Genomic DNA, 25,098 nt, shown 5'->3' with positions numbered 1-25,098 from the left:
TTGTACAGATCTCCTGCAGATTCAATATAAAGATGTGCTTTCATGTAGTAATGTTGTATAGATGAACTGATATTTTCATAAATCCTGATATTGGTGTTATAGAACTAAATTGATACAGGCAACCTCAAGCACCCATAAAAGATGCAAAGAGAGCTCTATAAATGTTTTTGTATCATGGGATAATTACACTAAGAAAAGAAAGAAGGCTTGGTAAAAATTATGATAAAGGAAAACATTTCTTCTAGGTTAGAAATCAGGCCACTGGGGGTTGGGGATTTAGCTCAGTGGTAGAGCACTTGCCTAGCAAGCGCAAGGCCCTGGGTTCGGTCCCCAGCTCCGAAAAAAGAAGAAAAGAAAAAAAAGAAATCAGGCCACTATCCGGTAACTATAGGTTATAAACTGGGAATTGGTAATGTATTGTATGTACAAGCACAGAAAATAAATGATAGACTACTTTATCTATACAAGCTTGAAAACAATAATAAATAAAGCAGATGATTTTTCTCTCAACAAATCCATGCAAATTTATGACATAAAAATTATGGCTTCAAACTTTTAATTGTAGGCTCGGACTTTTCTAAAACTACTTTGTTAGAGTTTTTGAATGTTTCAACCTTCCGTTTAAGCCACCAATTACAGGTTGAAGAGAAAGAAAATTAGTTTGGGGACTTGTTTAGACATAGTTCTTTGAGACAATTCCATTCTTTATTATCAGGATACCAACAGTTCAGGCCAACAGCAAACATCAAAAACGAATCAGTAGCCTCAGCTCAATCCAGCAAAAACCACAAGGCACCACTGAATCTGCACCAGTCGATTAAAACGGCAAGAATCAGCTAGAGTATCATGAGACCTTTTTGGCGTGTTTCTCTCTATGAAATGAAGACCAGCACAGAGCAGAGAAGAACAGTGAGGAAGCGATATCAGCAAAGCATTGCACAACCAACAAATATCACCAAAGTGTTGCATGGCCAGCATAGACCAGAGAAACCCAATGGGGACCAGCCAACAAAGTGTTGCAAAGGTTTGCAACGTAAGAGTCTCCTTCCATTGTTTGTGGGGGTCCATCCATACTCTTGCCAAACATCGGCACCCTCTCAAGCATCCCTGCCCCCTTCCCCCCCTCTCTCTATATGTTCCTGGCCAGCCTCTCCTATCCTCACCTCTTCCCTTCTTTGTCTTTCTTTTCCTGCTTGGCTCATGAAGAATTAACAAATTCTGAACCTCTCACCTGGCCAGAAAGGGGTCCCTGAATCAAAGAGAAAAGAACACGAGTAATTAAGTTTCTTTTCCCCTGCTGCGATCAGCAAGAATTAGTTGCCAGAAACCAACAACTTTTGGCCTTGCTTGTTGATGCCAGCTTTGCTGCCTTCCTCTGGTACCAGAACGCTGGGCTGGACCTCTAGATTTGCGTCTCCTTGATTTGGTGTGCATAGTTTAAAAATTGTAGTGCCTCACTGTCAGTTTTTCCTTTTATAAGTACTGATTCTACTTCCCTATCCGTTCTGATTAGTTTTGGCTTCTAATCTTTTTTTCTCTTGTTTTGGTCAGATATTAAAAATGGCTACACTACCTTGCTCCTTAGTTCTATTTGCTTGCAATAACTTCTCATCTTTTTACCCTGAAGTGGTGTCTCTCATGATGTAACATATATTTCTTGAATGCAGTAGCTAGACGGATCCTGTTTTTATACAAATTATGTTAATCTGTGTCTTATTTGTTGGTGAATTGAATCCAACAACGTTGCAAAATATCAATGATGTGTCTTTGCTGATTCTTGTTGCTCTTTTGTTGTTCTGGTCTCTCTCTCTCTCTCTCTCTCTCTCTCTCTCTCTCTCTCTGTGTGTGTGTGTGTATGTGTGTTTGTACACTTTTTGTGTGTGGGGGATGTGGGATGTGTATATGTTCTAATTTCTAATTTGCTATATGTATATTTGTTTTATTTCTTATGGTTTCTTGGGTGTAGCTAACCTCGTTAGATTGGAAGTTTCCTACTAACACCTTTTATAATGCTGTATTTGATAAAATAAATTGTTTAAATTGGTCTTATCATGAATGTCATACTTTCTTAATCTATTGAAAATGAAAGTTTTGCTGGGTATACTACTAGTCTATGTTTACATCATTGTTCCCTCTTAGTGAAGACAGTGCACAACAGATAGTTTTCTATAGAACTGGGAACAAGACCTGAAGACTGGATTTGAAGAAGAAAAGGAAGAGTGAAGAACTGAAACTCATCTATGTACACTGCTGACTTACAGTTTTCCTAGCAAGTGCATGAGTTGGGGTTTTAAGGAATCCCTTTTTTGAGTTGGAAGGCTACGATAAGAGGTTGACAGTATAGGAAGTTTGGAGGAGATGATTTTATTGATTATTGGAGATTCCGGAATAGAGGAGAGGCAGCCCTCAGCAGGTAGTCTACTACAGAGTTTGAGGAGAGGCTGTGGTATTGTATTTTGGGGAGAGTAGAGAGACAGAGATGAAGTTCCACAGTGAGGCTCCCTGATTCCTCCTCTGTTGTGGCTTGCACCTTCTTGGGGGAAGCCTATTGGACTTGGGGGCTGGGGTGAAGAAATGAGTTTGGTTGGGTACATTGGAGGCTAAGATCTGTGTGTTCCAATGGAGACAGGAACCATGAGTCACTGGAGAGCACATGTTTTATAAGCAACAGAGTTGCAGATGAGACTGGGGATCAGATTTGGAGGACAGGAGGGAAAGGTAAAGATCTGCAGTTTGCCTACCTGTTGCCCAGGTCTGAGTGCCATGTATTTTAAAACTGATAAGCCTCTGAATATTTCCATGCCTATTCATACATAGAATAATTCTCCTTTTGAAAATATTGTTCTTTATGTATTTGTTGTAGATGTCTATTGTGTCAAGTATGTGCTTAGATGTTACATGTTTACAGACATATATTTAAGTATGCCTCTCATGGCCCATCTCATGTTTGATGTTGTGTCTCTTTCTAAATCAATTTATTTTTTTTACAGAGACAAGGTTAACTAAGGCTTGAACCTCATGCTGTCCTACCTAGGCTTGCCCCAGAAATATTCAGTCTCTGTCTCCAGAGTTCTGAGATTCCACTAGCCACCATTCCTGCCCAGCTTTAGCATGATCCTAAGACAAACTCTAATATTTTAAAAATAAGGGAAAAAGTGAATGAAGAAAATATATAACAGCTACCTCCAGAAGTGTGTGTGTGTTTGTGTGTGTAACAATCATTTGCTTTCTAAGGTTTGCTTAGCAAATGAATATTTTTTACAAATTGCTTTTTACAAATACAACACTACAAAAAGTGTTTGAAGGAAACTTCCAATCTAAAGAAGTTAAGCACAGCCAAGAAAACATAAATAAAAATAATAAATGATTTTGCAATCTGTTGTCTAAGGTTTATCTTAGCAACTTCTTTATATTTTTGTCAAATGTAGGTAGATATATTGCTAGAAAGCGATTTCTCTACATATATTTTACATAACTTAATGAAACCTGGCACATCACTTTGATGTCCTTGGGTACAGGAAACCATGGAATTCTGACCTAACTACCTTGAATGGCATATGCCATAGGTATATTCATTTTAGAACCCTGTCTTCTGGGACATTATGCTTTCCCATTCCTGAGATTCTGAGGCACTCTCTCAGACAATGGAACATTCAGACAACTTTTGTGTTGTGTTTCTATGTCCACTGAGAAGTCAAAAAAGGAGAGAAGCTTCATAGGACAACTGGTCTTAGACGTTAATCTTGAATATCCTGTTTAGCTTGAAAACATCATTGTATCTTAGTGACCCCAACAATATTCATCCTGGCAATTGCCACTACATCTGTTTGCGAGAAAGGCTTAAAAAGTCTGATTTTTCTCGATAAAATTGACACAGCCTCAGTCTTTCTATGACTTCTCCAACACAATCTGGCTTCGTTCCTTGCTAGCCCTATCAGATCATCTTGACCTGGTAAGTTAGTCTGCGTGCTTACAGTTGAAGTCATCCTGTACACTTTCTTAGAGTAACGTTTTAAAACACAATGATTTTTTTCTCACAATTTTTAATGTTTTTGCCAGTAAATGTTATTTTTAGTGCTCCATTAAGTAGATAGCTTTTAATACTCTAGCTATGATTTAAATCACATTTTGCAGAAATTCAAGTGTCTCTAAAATATCTCCTTAATTTAACAATATTCATGAATAATCTTCAATTTTTACAGTTTAATTTCCATACAATAATGAATAAATTAAAACACATTTTAATATTAAATTAGCATCTTTTACCGTTTCCATTTTATTGACACGAGAGAATTAATTCACATTCTTTTCCTATTGCTCCAATGAGATTTACCAGCAAAATCGCTTATGGAGGTTCACAATTCCTAAACATTCCATGATAGCATGGATGTCAAGGGAGCGGGGAATTGCAGCGGGATATGTTCCATCTTCGTTCAGCCAGGGTACGGGGAAGAGATGCACCCTTCCACTCATTCTCCTTTCTCTAGACAGTTCAGCACGTCACTTGAGAAAAAGTCCTACCCGTGGTCGATGGAAGCAAATAATCAGTCTCTCATTGGCATTACTAGAGGTAAATAATTTCTCACTCTTAAGCCTGGAGACTTGGCTTTCAAGTGCATCCAGTTTCTGTAAAGGTAATAATTAATAGGGGACTTCATAAACATGTGACTTCTATATGAATGCATAGAGTTCTGTTTTCCAAGGTTTAACTTAGTGAGTTCCTTATGCTTTTGTCAAATGTAGATGTCCTGCCCGAAAGCCATTTCTCTACATATATTTTGTATAAATTAATGAAACCTGACATATCACTATGAACCACCATTTTAGCATTTAACAGGTAACAATGCTTAAATATTTTGTCCACAGCTGTGGTCATTACTTAATTTATCTGATAATCAATTTAATACTTTCAGTCCTGGGAAAAGGTTATTTCCTATTCAAGGCTTATAATTCTTTCAAAGATATTTGAATTGAAAATATTTCAACAAAAAAGCAAAATGCTTGTTTCTTTGTGTATTTAACTTCAAATAGCATAATTTACTTCTAAATCAAACTCATTCCTAATTATTGCTGCTCAGCATAGAAATGGAGATTTATTAGCCATTCATTTTTCCCGTGTTCATTTGACTTAGATTTGTTCTATTTATATGCTAAAGCAATTTTCTAAACTGCCATCTAATTATGCTTGCTGAGAGTATATTTTGAACTGCTTAAACTTGATATAAACCAAATGAAAAGTTTACAATCTTAATGCCTTTCAAAATATACGCAGGAACTATTCTGACAAATTAATAACACACCGAGATGACTAATACATGCCTGCTACAATTACCCAGATATTTGTCTATAATCCCAAGACATGAGAATACTCTATTTTCTATGCAATCAATATGAAACGCTGAGAACATTTTATGAAAACTGTCATTGGCTATTTCATGTCAAGGAGCCAGGCTTGGATAAAAGGAAAGCCTATTTGTAAGAAATAGAACAAATTATATGCATTAACATACATTTAAACATTAAAGTTCCACTTGCCAAAACATAAAGTTTATGTACAGAGCAGAGATAGCTAAAGAATTTGATGAAATGAATAATTGATTACATATGTCAATCCAGTTTTGATCATATTATCATCAGTTAAAATAAAGTGTTTAGTCTGTACATATTATAGATAATATCAAATTATAATCATTTAAAAAACATTTTTCTGAGTAATTATAATGTGTTGGGGATGTTAATTGAGTTGAAATTAATTTTATTTTTTAAATTAATTTATCTTCTGATTATAATAATTGTTATTATATTTATTATTTTATATTTGATTTGAACTAGACATGCCGATTATGGAGTAGACACAAAATATAAATAATAGAAGTAATCATTTGCCAATTCATTCTTCTGAAAAATCTTAGAACATGTTTTAAATGTTTGTAAACATTACAGTAAATTGACAATAAAAGTGATATAAGTCAACTATTCTAGAAGATAGTCAAACAGAAACATATACAAAACCATCGTAAGCCAAATTCAAGAACGACAGAACACAATGTATGTACTGTGATAAAGTTGATTGGCTGAAAGACATGGTAAAGGAAGTATTTTTGACAAGAGCATTTCATTACATGTCATGATATAAGTAGTCGTATAGTCATAAGAACTCAATCAGAAAGACATACATTGCATAAATTGAGATTATACAGTAAACTGAAATAAAAAATACTGATGAATAAATAAAAAATGTTGACTGATATTTAAAAACATGGTGAAATGGTTAATTATCCCATATGTAGATCATTTTAATTATTTAAATTTGGTTCTGGTGTAATTTATATGAAATACTAAACAATCTTTTACATTGCAATGTATTTTCTCTGCCTTTAAAAAATTCCTCAAAACAGCTTCTAGAGTGCGAGAGTGATCTTGTCTGACTTGACTGATCTGAAGTTAACTGAAATACATGCTCATACAAACATAAGAAATGGATAAATAGTAAAATTAAAATTGTGTTTTCTTTATCACAGCATTTTGAGTTGTTTATTTTGTTGTTTGATTATTTTTACATAGTAGTGCTTAGTGCATATTTCCAAATCCACTACATGGTTGACCATAATATGTATGTCTCTATGCTATTTCTCAGTAGTCACCACCAACTTCATTAGAATTTTCTACTATTGTTATCATCGTCAGCTACAGCTGCAGTAGTTGTAGTAGTATTTGCTCTTGTAGTAATAATTAACTGTTTTGAGATTAAATTATATCATTTACTCCTCCCTTTAATTAAAACTGTAGTCAATCAAAATGTAGAGTATATAAATTTGTCCCAATGAATGCAGTCATATCTCCCATATGATTTCCATACATGCATCTCCTAGATCATTTAAAACAAACATCATAAAAGACAGAAAGCTTCAGTGTGTTGGCTATGAGAGTGTGCCTGTTAGAGATGGCAGGACTTTTAACACAACTAACTTTACACCATTCATTGAGATCACTACCTAAAAGGGAGTGGACAATGGACAGCAGTAGTCATGCTAACACAGATATAGGAAACATTTCTTCTTGTTATTCTTCTTGGGGCTTAGCACATGGAATGGTATTGCTTACAACTTGGTGTTGGTCATCTCATATCCTTAAATGAAGTTTAGGAACTCATCAGAGTGATGCTCTTAGGTTTGTCACCTATGTGATTCTATATCATGTAAATGTGAAGAGTGAATGTTAAACATAGAAATGTTATCATTTCTTCTCAGTTTTCGATGTTCTTATTATTTCATATTTGATGTCATTGAAAATAGTATTTATTTAATATAAGATCACATTTCTTTGTTTGTGGCTAATATTAACAAAAGATATTAAGTCCACCTTCACATATTCATTATATATTTGTATGTGTATATATATTCATTATATGTATTTATACATTTTTAAGATTTTGAGATTCACATTAACTAATAAGTTATGTATTGCCAAAATATCAATATCATACTGTTTTAGTCATGTTTTCCCTGGACTCTTTATTTATATGTAAACTTTATAAGATACTATCCTAAATTTCCATTGCATTTTATTGTATAATTTCCAAAGGATATTTGAAGATTTGATTCAAAGAATTAGACTTGGTAATATCAAGATACTAACAAATTTATTTAAAAATAATACTATTTGAATTTTATAAATTTATATTCATGAATCAATGATCATAAATAATGAAGAATTTTTACAACTCCACCCGCATTATCCAAAATTTTAAACAATTAATTTGACAAATAAATGAGGTTTTATATATAATTGTGGGCCAAGAATTCCTGTCCTGAACTCTTTCTCATAACTGGTTCAAATTAAATTCGTGCCAAACACTTTTTTTATTCCAGATAGAATAAGGCAGGCTTAGTTTCAAATCAAACACTTTACTAATCAGGAATTCCCATGTGATTAACATGCAAGTCAAAGGAAAGTTGAAGGTTGAAATCAGAGAAATTAATAATGTGGTACTGTGGGGTGAATTTAGTAAGACTATGAAGGAGAAACAAATATTCAAATACACATGTAAAGTAAATAATCGGGGTAGATTTTGTCAGTATTAATAATATGTTAAATCATAAGACTGCATTGTCATATAGGTATATGTGAAAAACTTGAATATTAGGATAAAAACAAATTCCGTCTTATTTTCTCTATACATAATTTTCTCTTGTTTGTAAAAAAGGCAGTCGAAGCAGGGCTATGGAGCTGCATGCCTTTAATCCTAAAACTTGAGAGACAGAAGCAGGCAGTCCTCTGAGTTTGAGGTCATCGTAGCTACAGATCAAGTTTCAGGGTGGCTGGGTCTACAAACAAAAACCCAGTCTAAAAACAAACAAAACAAAACAAAACAACAACAGCAAATGGGAAAATCGTCTATAAAAGCACACTATTTAGAAAGATTAAGTTCTCAGAAAATTATTTGTAAACACCAATTCTCAACTCTAATTTTTTTCTTGTGTGTAGTAATCAGTGATGCAGTTTAATTGTTTTGTTATTTGAATATTAAATAAGATATTATGACCAGGTCACTTAACCATTCTTCAATTTACATAGTAAAGTGGTATATTATTATGATTCAACATTATCATTGTATGATTTAAATAAATGAATCAATACCATGTTACATTGCATGATACACTGAACTATTTCAATATATGGAGTAGTAAAAAACATTTGTCCATATAATGAAAATAATATGTTGGGGGTTGTCAGCAATCATAAGAGTAAGCAAAGGAAGAGTTCTTTTTCAAAAGATGAATAAAGAAGTAGTTCTTTATAATTTAATTTTGGGTGTTATAAATCCTCTCTTAGGAGACATAACTACTAATTCAGTAGAAAGGAGCTTTAGAAAGAGCTATAATAGGAAAATAAAAATTCGAGTGAAATTCATGCCATGTAAATTTGTCTTGTACATCAAAATCTTTAATAAGGCATCATCCACCCAAGAAATTTTCCTTCATTTATCCTCAGCTTAAAACTGCATCCTTTCTACTTTCTTCTTAATTTATCAATTTTTGGCAGCTCATTATTCAGATTATATGTCAGACAGTGGAAATTCATACTTGGGCATTGATAAGTCTGGCAATTCTCTGATGTATGTACTTAGTGTCAACCATTGAGTCTGCTGACAGAAAAAAAACAGTCTTTAGTGATCACAGTATCACAGAGCTCTGCTTGATGGAATATTAGCACTTTTAGACATAACTGAGAATTAATGACTTGTTCACATTGCCTACAAATGTGTCTACATTTGGCTCTCTCTCAGCCAGGAAATTATGAAAACTATTTGAAGTAACAGAAGGGAAGTGAATTCAATGAAGAGTACAAATCAAATGAGAATATTTTGTGCCTCTCATTGCTATTACTTTGGTCATCTCCAAGATCATCCAGCTATTGTGCCCATTTATCTACCAAAAGAAGAGTGCATTGAAATAAAATATTCTGAGTAGAAAACATAAAATGATTCATGAATAAATGCTGGGGATATATCAATAAATAGAAGAAGTCATTAAAATGGAATAAATTATATTTAGGTCATATGTTTAGAGCACATATATGTATGAGTTTTCAGGGCTGACCATTTAGCAATGTGTAACCAATTGGTGACTTCCTCCAAGGGAAAGTCTATTTTCTCTGCTTTCAGTGTTTCAAAGATTTCTATAGTTCTTTGTCTAAGAATGAGGCCATCTTATTTTTCTCCAACTCCATTAGAATGTCTACTGGTGTCCTTTTTATAACCCAGATTTAGGAAGTGATGATGGTAAGACTTTATAAGGGTAGATTCTAGCATCACTAGAAAACAATCTCACAAAACTGCCTGTTCCTCTGGTTTTTACATTTTTTTTCTGCCCTATTTTGTGCAACAATCCCTTAGCATTATATGTAGAAGTTATGTGGCAGATGTGTCTTCTGGGAATGGTCTATACAACCATATATTCCAATCAGTTGAAGTTTTCATTAATAGATTTCAATATAAAAATTATATCTCTTCTTGACAGCATAGGTTATCTTCTTCAAAGTTGTTATTTGTAAATACATACAAATATGAATAATACTAAATGTACTCAGACATGTTTGTGTGCACGTGTGTTTGTATAAGGAACGGTCACAGATTTAAGGAGGGTTAGGTTTGAAAGAGTAGTTTAAAGGGCAGAGGAAGAGTGGAAAGAATACAGTACTCAATTATGAAACTATTTTAAAAATGAATTTATACATCCACAAAATACAATAAATGTGTCAGAAATATATGAAAATTGCAACATTACCAAAAAGTGCCTAGGAAATTTACTTGCAAAAAATACCAACCTTTAGGTGTGGCCCTGAAAATTAAACTGTTAATTTTCCATGTGAAAGAGATTAAATTAAGAGATACAAAGACAGTGATCTTGAGCCCATTTTGATAAGGGCAACACTTAACTGAACAGCCTAGTACCCAAGTAGAAGTTATTCTCTATTGACTATTGCTTATAGTTCTGGAAATTACTCTGTACATGTTGAGAGGTGAAATGTTATCCAGGTATAAAGCCTGTGCTGTGACAAATAGCAATGGCCTGTCATCACGATGTATTGGTATACATGTTTGGGGACCACTATTGGAGTATACATAAGCCTACTCTGTGAGGTACAACATACACTGTTAAAGTGGGCAACAAAAGACTTTGGTTAGGAAATGGGCTTCAATAGAAAATCTCCTACTATCATTATGCCAAGTGAATAGAGCAATCTAATCACTCCTAATAACATATCATCATACCCGTTTTTCAGTAATTAACTCAAACATGCACAGACAATACATAAAGAGAGTTTGAAATAGTCACTCTTAAATGGAATGTCTTTATCAAATTCCTTCCTTAAAGGTTCAGAATTCTATAGGTAAGTGTAAGATTGTAAAACCCAGTAGTTCTTGATGATTTTAAGTAAAAAGCATCTAGCAGAAATAACGAGACTTAGGCATCTATGAAACTCAGATATTGTAAGAGTATGTAAAAGTCTTCACAGTTCAAGTCAGATAAAATCCTAGCCCTAGAAAGAGGAAGACAAATGTGCACCCCTACCTAACAAGCTACTTCCCACTGATGCATGAAAGGAGCGAAGATGTTTTCTCCAATGTAGTGTCATTTGCTATATCAACCACAATCCAAAGTAGTCCCCATGCCTAAGGGATGTTGATAAGCACAAAATAAATTCTCTTTTTACGTGTGTATCACAGGCTGTATTGTTTCGTTTGGGCTTTATTTTTATTTTGTAGTTTTTTGGTTGTTTTGTTTTGTTTTGAAACCCACATTTACTTTTTGAGAGAAAGATTGAAAGAGAGAAGGAACATGAAATCAGTAAAGCAGGCAGCTGAGGAGTATCTGGAAGGAGTTGGAAAGCATGATGTAAATTTTTACTTGAATAAAATTTTAAATTAAAAAGAAAGACACACATCTATCTATATCTATCTATTTCTATCTCTATCTCTATACCTAGGTATCACCATACATACTTTATTAAGGATATATGGAAGAACTTAACCAACTACATGCCCACATAAATGCAAGAAGAAGTGTTTAGTAGATCCCTTTACATGATGAGCTGCTTGAGAGACAGACACACAGCCGTTGTCTACATTCTGAGTAAAGGAAATTAATATCTTCTCAGTCCTAGAAACTGGAAGCCTCAATGAAGAATTAGAGGAGAGAGTGATGAGTTGAAGCAGAAAGCACGCATGCTTCTTTGACAGTCTCTGTTGGGAGTCTTTATTGTACCCAATAAGGCCCTGGTTATCTGAACTCCTTGGGAGTATGATGAGAATGAAGACAACAGTAAATAAAGATCCAATGAGCTTGGGAAAGTGGGTAGCTTATTCTGTTTGCTTCTATTTCCATTGTGAGGCCACTGTACAATACATCTTATTTTCTGGGTAGTGCCGCAAGTGTCATTCCATTGACTCAGATGCCAGGTCACTCTCGAAACATTATGGGTACATCTACCTATCTACCTTCCTTTCCACATATTTATATCTACATCATACCTATGTATATATTTATATCTACTCCAGATCTAGATCTTATGCCACTTCTCTTTTCCATTCTCCATGTACCTGGTGTGTATACACAAACTGAAATGCACAAAAATAAGCACAAAATAAAATATCCTTAATAGTCATTGTCAATCAGAGGAGATATAAACTTAGTAAGCAGAATTTAAAGGACACTTAGGTGGTTGAAAACCAGTAATCATTAAATATATTGATTTATTCATAAACTATAGAAATAATAGATGACTAGTGGATACCTTTTTAAGGAACATAGTAAACAATAAAAAGTATCTGTGTATTTGGCATACACAGACATTTTTTGAATTCCCATTTTAGAAAGAAGTAATTATTACTGAAACAAAGGGAAGAGGTATGAAGAAACCAAGGAATAAAGGAGCTTTGAATAGAACACTGAAGTGATTCTTCTGAAGAACATTTGATTAGTTATGCACATATTTGATTATTTTATAATTAAAAGTTTGTAAAATATTGCTTCAATATCTTTATATTTCTTTGAATTAATCACATAAATCAATAGTGGGTATCTGGTACAATCTGTTATTTCAAAGAAATAAAAACATTCATTTAGTGCATTTTATGAAAAGAGCTATCACTGCCTCAAAAAGATAAAGGTTGGTGCAGAGCTAAGGTAAAGTAAAAGGTTAATGGGACTGGTAATGTCAAATTAACATTTCCTTCAATTACTGAACTTAATTAGTGCTAATCTATACTTGATTTGTAGCCAGTACAGAGAACTCCACAAGGCAACTGTTGAGTATGCTTTATTGATAGAAACACACCATTTTATTTATTTTTAAATAGATGTTGTCAGCTTATGTGTTTTTTAAAAAATTCCTAAAATTTCACATATAAAGCATCCATTCTAAATGAATTGTTATTTTATTGAAAAACTGTTTCTACCTAATTAATTCAATTTCAAGTACATGCCATATATAGTGTATTCGGTTTTTTTCCAGTAAATATATAGAGAATTTGTTTCTTTTTTCCTATTTTTTTAGCATCCATTTCCTCCCCAACCCCCATACGGTTGTTCCCCACATCATTCTCCTGCACTGAGGGTTCAACCTTGTGAGGACCAAGGTTTTCCCCTTCCACCGGTGCCCCAACAAGGCTATTCTTTGCTACATATGCAGTTGGAACCCTGGGTCAGTCCATGTATAGTCTTTGGGTAGTGGTTTAGTCCCTGGAAGCTTTGGTTGGTTGGCATTGTTGTTCCTAAGGGGTTGCAAGCCCCTTTGGCTCTTTCAATCTTTTCTCTAATTTTCCCAAAGGGGGTCCTGTTCTCACTTCAGTGGTTTGCTGCTAGCATTGACCTCTGTATTGGACATGCTCTAGATGTGTCTCTCAGTAGAAATCTATATCTGGTCACTTTCATCATGCACTTTTTAGCTTCGTCAATCTTATCTAGTTTTGGTGACTGTATATGTAGGGGCCACACATGGCACAGGCTCTGAATAGTCGTTCCTTCAGTCACTGCTCCAAACTTTGCCTCCATATCCCCTCTTTTAAGAAGAAGTGGGAGCATTTTGTTCATCCTTCTTCTTGAGTTTCCTGTGGCCTGTGGATTGCATCTTGGGTAATTAGAGCTTTTGGGCTAATATCTACTTATCAATAAGTACATACCAAATTTGTTTTTCTGTGATTGGGTTACCTCACTCAGGATGATATTTTCTAGTTCATTCCACTTGCCTATGAATTTCATGAAGTCATTGTTTTTGATAGCTGAGTAGCACTCCATTGTGTAGATGTACCACATTTTTTTTTTAATCCAGTCCTCTGTTGAAGGACATCTGGGTTCTTTCCAGCTTCTGGCTATTATAAATATGGCTGCGATGAACATAGTGGGGCATGTGTCTTTGATGTATGTTGGAGCATCATATTTTGGGTATATGCCCAAGAGAGGTATAGCTGGGTCCTCAGGTAGTTCAATGTCCAATTTTCTGAGGAACCTCCAGACTGATTTCCAGAGTGGTTGTACCAGTTTGCAATCCCACCAACAATGGAAGACTGCTCCTCTTTCTCCACATTCTTGCCACCATCTGCTGTCACCTGAGTTTTTTGATCTTAGCCATTCTGACTGGTGTGAGGTGGAATCTCAGGGTTGTTTGATTTGCATTTCCCTAATGACTAAAGATGTTGAACATTTCTTCAGGTGCTTTTTGGCCATTCGATAATCCTCAGTTGAGAATGTTTTGTTCAGCTCTGTACCCCATTTTTAATAGGGCAATTTGGCTCTCTGGAGTCAAACTTCTTGAGTTCTTTGTATATTTTGGATATTAGCCCTCTATCGCATGTAGGATTGGTAAAGATCTTTTCCCAATCTGTTGGTTGCTGTTTTGTCCTAATGACAGTGTCTTTTGCTTTACAAAAGCTTTGAACTTTTATGAGGTCCCCTTTGTCAATTCTTGACCTTAGAACATAAGGCATTGATATTTTGTTCAGGAAAATTTTCCCAGTACCCACTCTTCCCCACTTTTTTTCTATTAGTTTGAGTGTATCTGGTTTGATTTGGAGGTCCTTGATCCACTCGGACTTAAGCTTTGTACAGGGTGATAGGAGTGGATCGATTTGCATTCTTCTACATGTTGACCTCCATTTGAACCAGCACCATTTGTTGAAAATGCTATCTTTCTTGCATTGGGTGGTTTTATCTCCTTTGTCAACGATTTCTGGGTCTTCAATTCTGATCCACTGATCTATCTGCCTCTCTCTGTACCAATACCATACAGTTGTTTTTGTTTTTGTTTTTGTTTTTTTATCACTATTTCTTTGTAATACTACTTGAGGTCAGGGATAGTGGTTTCCCCAGAAGTTCTTTTATTGTTGAGTATAGTTTTTGCTATCCTGGGATCTTTGTTATTCCAAATGAATTTGCAAATTGCTCTTTCTATTTCTATAAAGAATTGATTAGGAATTTTGATGGGGATTGCCTTTAATCTGTAGACTGCTTTTTGCAAAATATCCATTTTTACTATATTAATCGTGCCATTCCATGGGCATGGGACATCTTTCCATCTTTTGAGATCTTCCTCAGTTTCTTTCTTCTGAGACTTGAAGTTCTTGCTATATAAATCATTCACTTGCTTGGTTAAATCACACCAATACATTTTATATTATTTGGGACTATTGTGAAGGGTGTTGGTTCCATAACTCCTTTCTCAGCCTGTTTATCCTTTGAGTAGAGGAAGGCTACTCATTTGGTTCATACCCCGACATTTTGCTGAAGTTGTTTATCAGGTTAAATAGTTTTCTGATGGAACTCTTGAAGTCACTTAAGTACACTGTCATATTATCTGCAAATAGTGATATTTTGACTTCTTCCCTTCCAATTTGTATATGTAGTGTATTCTTAATGAGATAGTGTTCTCTGCAAATAGCTGATATATGTATTTACATACCATTTTTTGTCTGTGATACTCTTTTTATTCTTGTGGCCCATTATGTTTCTGTTTACTTATGTATGCATGTGTGTTTTCTATATATTTAGAAAGACAAGGTGATATTACATATATTTTACTATCAGGAGATTGGCATGTCTTCAAGAAATCTTTTGCCTGGAATATTGGTGTATGGTTAGTAACATGTCAAATAAAATCATATGCTAGTTTAGTAATTAACACACAACATTATTCCACATTATTTAAAATTATTTTCTTATTGAAAATCATGCAGAGGCTTGATTTAAACATATAGTATTTTCAATACTAGGTCATCACAATAAAACCTAGTGCTGTAATAAAGCATCCCTGATTGATGTTTAAGTGCTAATACATTTGCTGTGCACATATGCTATATCTGAGAGAAAACTAGTTTAAAATCAATATTACAGATTGCTCATGTTCTCCAGAATAAGCAAAGTTATATTAGGTATAATTATATATTGGTGAGATATTTGATTTGGTCACATGCTGTGGTTTGCAAAATGACTACAATATTTGGGAACTAAAGTTCTCGAGAAAGGAATATCGTTGAGTTTATAATCAGGACACTTAGAACAAGTAAAAGAATGAAATGTACACTCAGCCTGAATCTGAAAGTCTGAAATATCCCATGACACAAGAAGGGACACGTTCACATTCATAACACAAAGCCATAGATTTTGATGGGTACTAACCATAGCAGCAGAGAGACACATCCACTCGGGGAGAGCATATTTTTGTGTAAACAGAAAGCTCTGGATTACAGGCGTATGCTATTGCTGATCACACCACAGCTACAAACAGATTTTTCCAGTAAATCACATCAATCTTGGGGTTCACAGTGTTATCAATCATCATGCAGTGCTTCTTCCTTATCATCTAAATAAAAGAAAAGTGTTTCACTCCAACATAGCTACACAGTTTACAGTAATGAAGCTATTTCTGCCAAGCTCTACGCAGGGTCCAGCTTAGTAGTAGTTGACAGTTTCAGGATTAAGTATTTTTGATTTCAAAGTTTTCTAAAATATTCATGTCGGTCTCATATGAAATCAGCAATGTAAAAGTCCAGGGCAGTTTGTCATCCAACCTCTGGGTTTTGTTTGTCAGTTTTGTGATAATCCTGGCTAGGGAGAACACAGCGGTCAATGCAAAATCTGTGCAGAATCAGGCAGCAGAAGAGGCATGAGGCAATTTTGTCCAGTTGTTAGGGTTTCTGAAATCCAGATGGATTCAGTGTTACAGGACCCCATTATCTTCTTGGAGACCTCAAAGGTTACTGTAGACTTCAAAGTTTAGGACTGGTAGAAAATGGCATATTCATCGGATCTGAGAAAGTTTTGAGGACTATAATCTTTTAAGTACATCTCAGGAACACAGTTTTTGTTCCTAGCTATGTGCTTCAGACTCAAACCTGAAAACACATACAGGAAGCTCGATGAAGCTTATTTCTAGAGACAGTTAGCACTTTGTATGACTGCGAGTATCACAACAGAGAGTGTATGCATAGTTAATAATCTTACAGAATTTGAGATAATATTTATACATTCAAAAAAGTTGAAAGAGTCAGATGATAACCAAAAGATGATAAGATTGGTGGTAATAGAATAGTCCAATCCTTTTTGTTTTCTTTCATGACTCTTTTGTTACGAAATAGAGATTTTGGATTTCATTTAACAAGCATGTATGTGTGGGTTTAGAGAATGAGAGAGTCAGGCTTCAACCCCAAAGACAGCTTTAAGTTTTAATTGAATCGGGACCACATAAGTCCATTTGCTGCTTATGTCTGTAAAGAACAGCAGAGACAAACTGGAGGTGGGCTACACCACTTGGCCAATTTATTCTTGTTGCCTGGCAACAAGCCAACTATTAAAATGGAATGAACAATCTGGCTAATGAGGAGTCTAATGCTAAGAGTAATTTTGCATAATTCTATACAATGAATTCTAAGTGCTGTTTAATTACAAAACACCATTGAAGTGATTTGGAAATGCACGTATTACTTATCCTCTTGCACAATACAGGTAGTATAGGACTGGAAACTTTTATTGCCAATGCCCCACTGGCTATAAGTATTTGCACCCCAAGCATACACTTGAACTTCACCTCTTAATGCTAATGTGTCTGAAGCCATGTCAACCTGCAAAGAAAACAAAATAAAACAAAACACCAAACCCCAAATCTTCTCAGGTCTGCAGATAAAGGAAATGTTTCATCACTGTTATGAAGTAGGTGAAGAACTAAGATGAAAACCAAGAGAAGGCATTCTGCCCTGGAAAGCAATCAGTTAATTAACCAATACCCTTCTGGTACCAATGCAGCTCCTGTTGAGTGGTCAATGCTGCAGATACGAGCCCTAGATCTTCAGTGGCTCACCTCCAGCACTCGTCTCTCCAGCTGCACTCAATATTCTCATGGAAACCAGGGGCTGTGAGCCCAGAGCAAGACAGACCTTTTTAATTATTCTGGTTATTGAAGTAAAACATGTTTAATGTGGAAAACGGAGAAAAGTATAAATGTGGAAATCTCTTAAGATCAGGGCTTGAGGCTTTTTTCCTACTTATTAAGATATAGAAATATGTAGTTATACATTGTTAAGTGATAACATACATATGCAGCTACCTTGTATCTTTTGTATTTAACATTGCTTTTACATTGCTTTTTCCCTATCATTAAAAAATCCCTCATAAGCGGAGGTGAGGGCACAAACTATAAACTCTGTATTCAGAAGGCTGTGGCAAGTGGATGCCAAGTATAAGGAAAGCCTAAGATCGTGAGACTCTCTCTCAAGAACAGCATCACCAGTCTCTCTTGACAGGCATCATCTCTCTAACTGTTCCTTTACCATTAGATTGGTAAATTTTTTTCATTCTATTTAACCATTCATTATTTATTTCTCCCCCAAAATTTCTTTGTTAAAATTATAACTATTAATACATATTAATTATACACATTAGTAGAATTCATTGTGAATTAATTAATTTTATGAGGGACTTTGTCTTTATTTTCTCAGGACAATTCTTTATTAGTAGTAGAGTTAGAGGACAAAAGAATGAAGGTTTTTTTTAAACTGGTGGTCTATATGCTATCAAAGATTCTTCAGGAAGGGGTGTGCAAACTACATTTACAGTACAGTTCATACGAGTACCACAGAAACAGCATTTCTCTGCACCTTAATTCATGGAAAAGAGGTTTTAACCTTTACCTCAATGGAAACATCAAAGCAGCTGCACTTTTCATGTGCATAAGTAAACTGGTATCTAGCGCACTCCGCACAAACCACAGGGAGACACAGTACCTGCTGAACATGAATGCCTTGCGAGGCTGTGACTCCACAGCGGTTGGCTGGTTGCCTTTGCTGCCAAGGCCCAGCTGCCCATTCCCATTGCAACCCCAGATGTAGACCTGGCCAAAGGTAAGCAACTCAGCACTCAGCAGTTCAGTTCTGTTGCAGAAAGATTTTATTCTTATATGACAGTAAAGAGGCAAAGAAAACTTTTCAAACAAAGTATGAAGTAACATGCCTACCTTTCCAGTACCCAACATGACCATGGAACATACTTGCCCACATGCTGCGCTCATAACTAGTTTATTCTGCAGTTATCCAGTGAGTCTTCAAGGAAGGAGCTGGTTAGCTGATGGTCCAGGTCCTAGTTGCCCAGATTTATTGTAACCTCAGGGAAATACCTATGTGAAAGGAAAGACTGATAAACAAAGCACAGGTTTGATCAACTGTCTCTCTTGGACACTGACAAGCACTCAGGGCATCTCACCACCCTCTCAAAGAGCCTCTCCACTGATCTCCAACAGAGGCAGAGAACGTTTTATAACACTTTTGTTGTCTCTACAAAGAGTAAAACAATCATTATAAAAAAAAAAAACCCTCAGCAATAGTTTTCGACATTTTGGGACTATTTTCTTTCGCGAATCATTCCTTTGTTCTAGCAACATAAATGTAAGAGTGAGTCCTTTAAAGATTTTCATTGATTGAAATCCTGGCTACATCCAGAGAAACTTCATAATATAATCATCATGACAATAAATTGCTACCAAAATAAGGGTGAATTGGAGGTAGGTAGTTATTTAAAAGTCTGTTTAGTTCATCATAGCATTCCCAGACTAGGTATGCTGCCTATTCTTGGTTGTCAGCTTGACTACATCTGGAATTAATTACAAGAAATGATTGCATACACCTCTGAGAGATTTTATTTTTCTTATTTAAATCATTTGAACCAGGAAGACCCACTTCTAATCTGGATCTTGGAGGTAGGAAGAAACATTTTACCCAGATTTTTTTTCTTTTATTGCATTTTCTATTTACATTTCAAATGTGATTCCCTTTTCCGGTTACCCAGTTCTTTTAAGGTAGGACTATGTACTTTTGATCAGGGTCACATTCTGATATATATATATATATATATATATATATATATATATATATATATATCGGAAGTTTCCTTTCTTTGACTACTTTCTCTTGTCTCACTCCCGAGTCCATTCCTTCACTGGCTTTAGAGTTTACTTTCTGGTATTCCAGTATGTATTGAAGACCAGGTGAGGCAAAAGCCCCCATGGCTGAACAACTATTGGATTCTTAACCTTCAGTTGGTAGACGCCTAGTATTGTATTATCTATACCTGTAAAATAAACTTTTGTTTTCTTGTAACTGTTGTCTCTAAGGCTCACTGCCTCTGTTTGCTAACCTAGACCTAGTCTTTGAAGCTTCTAGACTTGGTGCATATGATTCTAGATCGAGAAGATTTTCAGGCTCTGAGGTTTACTGCTGAATAAGCTCAACCTTTCTACCTCTTTCTGAACTATCTGGCTGGCTCAACTCAGCTGTTCCGGCTCAAACTCCTTTTCAGGCTGAGTAATTCACATTGGCTTCTTTCAATTCTGACAGAATTGCTCAGCTTAGCCTCAAACTAGCTCTAGCAATCTGTTCTCCTTCTCATTCTCTGGCTAGTTCTGTCTTTTTCTGCATCTAGTTCTCTCTTGAAATTATCTTTATAAAACCTTTCTCAGTAAAACTGTTCTCTCTCTCTCTCTCTCTCTCTCTCTCTCTCTCTCTCTCTCTCTCTCTCTCTCTGTCTCTCTCTCTCTCTCTCTGTCTCTCTACCCACCTCACTGCTCTCTCAAGTAATTTCCATTTCTTCTCATGAGAGTTGGGCATATCCTATTCTGTCAAATCTTTCTCTAATCCAACACTTTGCTACGCAATTAGATATCATTTTTAAACATGGGTGTTTCTCTCTATAAACTGATTACCCATTTATTGTTTCAGATTAGGGTGTGTCTGTATTGTGGTCACAGTAGCCATGTGGCTGAATTAAAATCCCTCTACATTGTTTCATTTTCTTTTCTCTTCTCAGTGAAAGAACATAATGTTGCGTAGATAAGGAGGTGGAGAAGGATCAATTAGAAGGCAAAGGAATATGATAAAAATATTTTGTAGGAATTTTTGAACAGTAAGTTACAATGTGTTTTAAAAATAAAATTAAAGAAAGATACCTCACTCTTCTACCATGGCTGACAATGAATAAGACTACATCGTAGGACTTCCTTTATACAACTTGTAAACAGCTCAACCAGTCAGATCATCCCCCACTGATCAGTTGTAAGTGCTTATACAACCTTGGCAAATTCCTTCTGAATCTTTTAAGCCTCCGATTTCTTGCTGAGTCTTTAATATTTGTGAGCTTTCTGAGTCTTCTAAGCGTTTCTGATCTTTCTAAGAGGGAATGTTTCAATTTGAAGAAAAATTTACAGAATAAAAGGCTGGCCAGAAAATCAGTTTTCTGTTCCCTCAAATTTTTCCTCTGAATTCTGCTACTCTGTACTGGATTTTTATGTTCATAATGCAGGTCTGTCTTCCCCAATCAGTCCACACACTCCCTCTTACTCTAGTTCTCTCTCCTCCCAAAAAATCTCATAATAATCTTCATTAGTATCTGATAATAATGCTTTAAGTGTCTCTCTTATTATATGGCCAAAAATATCAATACCAACGTTTTAATTTAAGCAAATAGTCATGAAGATCATCATAAAGGTATAATGCTCACTTGAGCATTTAGCAAGCTGCTAGAAAGGTCTTGCAATAGAATTAATGGAAAGAATTGACTAGTTTTGGATGTTGAAGGTTACTGTGACTTTGACAACTTCTTACAGATTTGAAGAAAGTTGCTACTTTATTTTATTCAGGGATTTTTTTCCCCATATTACTTGCTGTGGTAGTTGACAACATTTTAACAAGGGCACACCTTCTTTCAAAATTAGACTCAACCCTTTCAAAACCTGTCACTGCATTATAAAATAAGTTTATGTAATATTCATAATGCTTTTTGTCATACAAAATATCTTCACATGCATCATTCCCAAGAGTAGTCTCGTTGCCACAGAACGCGAATTGTTTTCTATTTCTGAGAAGTAAGTGCCTCAGCACAATTATCTAAATACAGAAGAAAAATAGTCTGCACTCAAGGTTTCAATTACAATTCTAATTTTCTCATTTTTATTGTAGCACATGTGTTATAAAGGTCTATGGTTTCTCAAAAATCTAATAACAATATGTAGCAGTGGGGGATGAAGAACTGGGCGTGGTCACTGGAGAGTCCCATATGCCAGGGAAGCAAGAGGCTCCTAGGACACAATGGACGTGTCTTTAGCTTAAATGCACAGCAAAGGGGAGAGAGAACCTGTAGAGGCCACCTCCAGTAAGACAGGCACAGACCACAGTTGTGGGATGGGGCCACCCATTAATCTCAAAGGTTTTAACCCAAAAATGTTCCTGTCCACAGGAATGATAGGAAAAAAAAAAAAAAAGGAGCACAAGCTGCTGAAGGAAGGGTCATCCAGGCAGGACCCCGCTTGGGCATTTTTCCTGTCTGTAGACATCAACCCCAGACACTGTTGCTATTGTCAAGAGGCCCTTGCTGACAGGAACCTTGCATGAGTGTTCTCTGGGAGATTCTTCCAGCACCTGACCAATGCAGATGTGGACACTGGTGGCGAACCATCAGACTGAGCTCAGGGACCCAGATGGAGGATCTGGAAAAGGGAACAGAGGACAGGAGGGGGATTGGAACCCTATAGGCATAAACAATGTCTGTTGGCCAGAACACCCAGTGCTCTCAGGGACTAGACCACCAACCAAGGAGCGTACATGGCAGAATCTATGGCTCCAGATACAAAGGTAGCAGAGAATGGCCTTGTCTGACTTCAATAAGAGGTCCTTGGTCCTGTGGAGATTCGATGCCCCGGTTTAGGAGGATGCTGGAGAGGTGGGGCAGAAGTGGGTGGATGGGTGGGAATAGGGGGGTTGTGGAGGGGTCACCAGGAAGAGGGATATCATTTGCGATGTAAACGACAGGGATGATTAATAAAAAATATAAATAATAATCTTGCTCATATTGCTATTTTGACCACTTGTCAAAAATCATAAATATTTTTAGTGACATCTAAACAAGCAGAATGTTCTTGTGATTTCTAATTAATTATACACATACATCTTAGCGCAACAACTATTTATATCATCTGAACCCTTACAAATCACACCTAACGTATAGCAAGAATTTAAAGTAAAATTCAATTTCCTTATTTGTGAGCGGCAGGATGGACATTGTGTTATAGGTAAAGGAAAAGATGTTAATCCCATTCTTCTGATCATATATCACATCTGCAGGGTGACCATGCCTAGGGTTGATGAAAATGACTGTTTTGAAAGATTTATTTCTTAGAGCAATCCTTCTTAATGGCAGGCTCAAAATATTCAGCCAACTGCTTCATAAATATGTTAAGTCATCCAGATTCTGTTTCTCTATTTGTAGAATTCAGGCAAAAAAACCTAGCATCAATTTTAAGTACCCTGAATTTTTAAAAGTGGCAAACTGTTCTAAATTTGAAGCTATCAGCTGCAATAGAATCATATAGAAGCCAATCTACCCTCAAAATGTCAGGAAAGGCACTGAATTCACTTTAATTACAAAGTCCTAGAAGGTGACATCTAATATTATATTCTGCTGCTTTCTACCTACATTGGAAAGCTGGTAGGGTGATCAGCTGTGTCAATTTCTCAGCTATAAAGGCATGACTTGCCTTTCTTTTTGCCTTACTTTCTTCTTTAGCACGTGGTTCACAACAAACTCTTAAGTTGTGGAGACATTTATCCCGATCTCTCAAAGTTCATGCACTCAGTTCTCTGCACATTAATCTTTCTTAACCTTCCTTAACTTTTGTAGTCTTCATAGAATGGTGAACCATTCAAATAACACTTTGACAAATTCTTCTCAAAACAGGACTAATTTTTGGTCCATCATAGATTTAATAGATTTTTTTCCATCAAGTCTAATCATTTTAGTATAGTTTATTAAAATGAGAATAAACGATTATTTATCTTGTGAAATTTAATGTTCTTGTAAAATAACTTGTCTTTCTTAAGGAATAAGAAAGTCCAAGGATTGAAGACCAGCTTTAGGCCGTGGTGGTCCAATAGCACGCATGGGATTATTTCTATCTTTCTGTACCTGTTTGAGGCCGTTTTTTGACCAATTATATGGTCAATTTTGGAAAAGAAAATACCATGAGGAGCTGAGAAGAAGGTATATCCTTTTTGCTTAGGGTAGAAACGTTCTATAAATATCCGTTAAGTCCATTTGGCTCATGACTTCTCTTAGTCTGTCTACGTCTCTGTTTAATTTCTGTTTCCATGATCTGTCCATTGATGAGGTGGGGTGTTGAAATCTCCTACTATTATTGTGTGAGGTTACAATGTGTGTTTTGAGCTTTAGTAAGGTTTCTTTTACGTATGTAGGTGCCCTTGTATTTGGGGCATAGATATTTTAGGATTGAGAGTTCATCTTGGTGGATTTTTCCTTTGATGAATATAAAGTGTCCTTCCTTATCTTTTTTGATGACTTTTAGTTGGAAATTGATTTTATTTGATATTAGAATGGCTACTCCAGCTTGCTTCTTCCGACCATTTGCTTGGAAAGTTGTTTCCCAACCTTTCACTCTGAGGTAGTGTCTGTCTTTGTCTCTGAGGTGTGTTTCCTGTAGGCAGCAGAATGCAGGGTCCTCGTTGCGTATCCAGTTTGTTAATCTATGTCTTTTTATTGGGGAGTTGAGGCCATTGATGTTGAGAGATATTAAGGAATAGTGATTATTGCTTCCTGTTATATTCATATTTGGATGTGAGGTTGTGTTTGTGTGCTTTTCTTCTCTTTGTTTTGTTGCCAAGACGATTAGTTCTTGCCTCTTCTTGGGTATAGCTTGCCTCCTTATGTTGGGCTTTACCATTTATTATCCTTTGTAGTAATGGATTTGTAGAAAGATATTGTGTAAATTTGGTTTTTGTCATAGAATATCTTGGTTTTCCATCTATGTTAATTGAGAGTTTTGGGATACAGTAGCCTGGGCTGGCATTTGTGTTCTCTTAGGGTCTGTATGACATCAGTCCAGGATCTTTCCTTCATAGTTTTCTAAGAGAAGTCTGGTGTGATTCATAGGTCTGCCTTTATATGTTACTTGACCTTTTTCCTTACTGCTTTTAATATTCTTTCTTTATTTTGTCGCGTTTAGTGTTTTGGCCTATTATGTGACGGAGGTGTTTTCTTTTCTGGT

General features: G+C 35.6%; 1 pseudogene; it reads left to right on the top strand.

The window, feature by feature from the left end:
- Positions 1–4,383: 4,383 nt before the first annotated feature.
- Positions 4,384–25,098, top strand: part of LOC116913877 — a 78,527-nt pseudogene continuing 57,812 nt past the window's right edge.

This window comes from Rattus rattus, chromosome 12, assembly GCF_011064425.1.
Source record: "Rattus rattus isolate New Zealand chromosome 12, Rrattus_CSIRO_v1, whole genome shotgun sequence".
Lineage (NCBI taxonomy): Eukaryota > Metazoa > Chordata > Mammalia > Rodentia > Muridae > Rattus > Rattus rattus.
The sequence above is the reverse complement of the archived record's forward strand: the minus strand, read 5'-3'. Positions and strand labels throughout refer to the sequence as shown.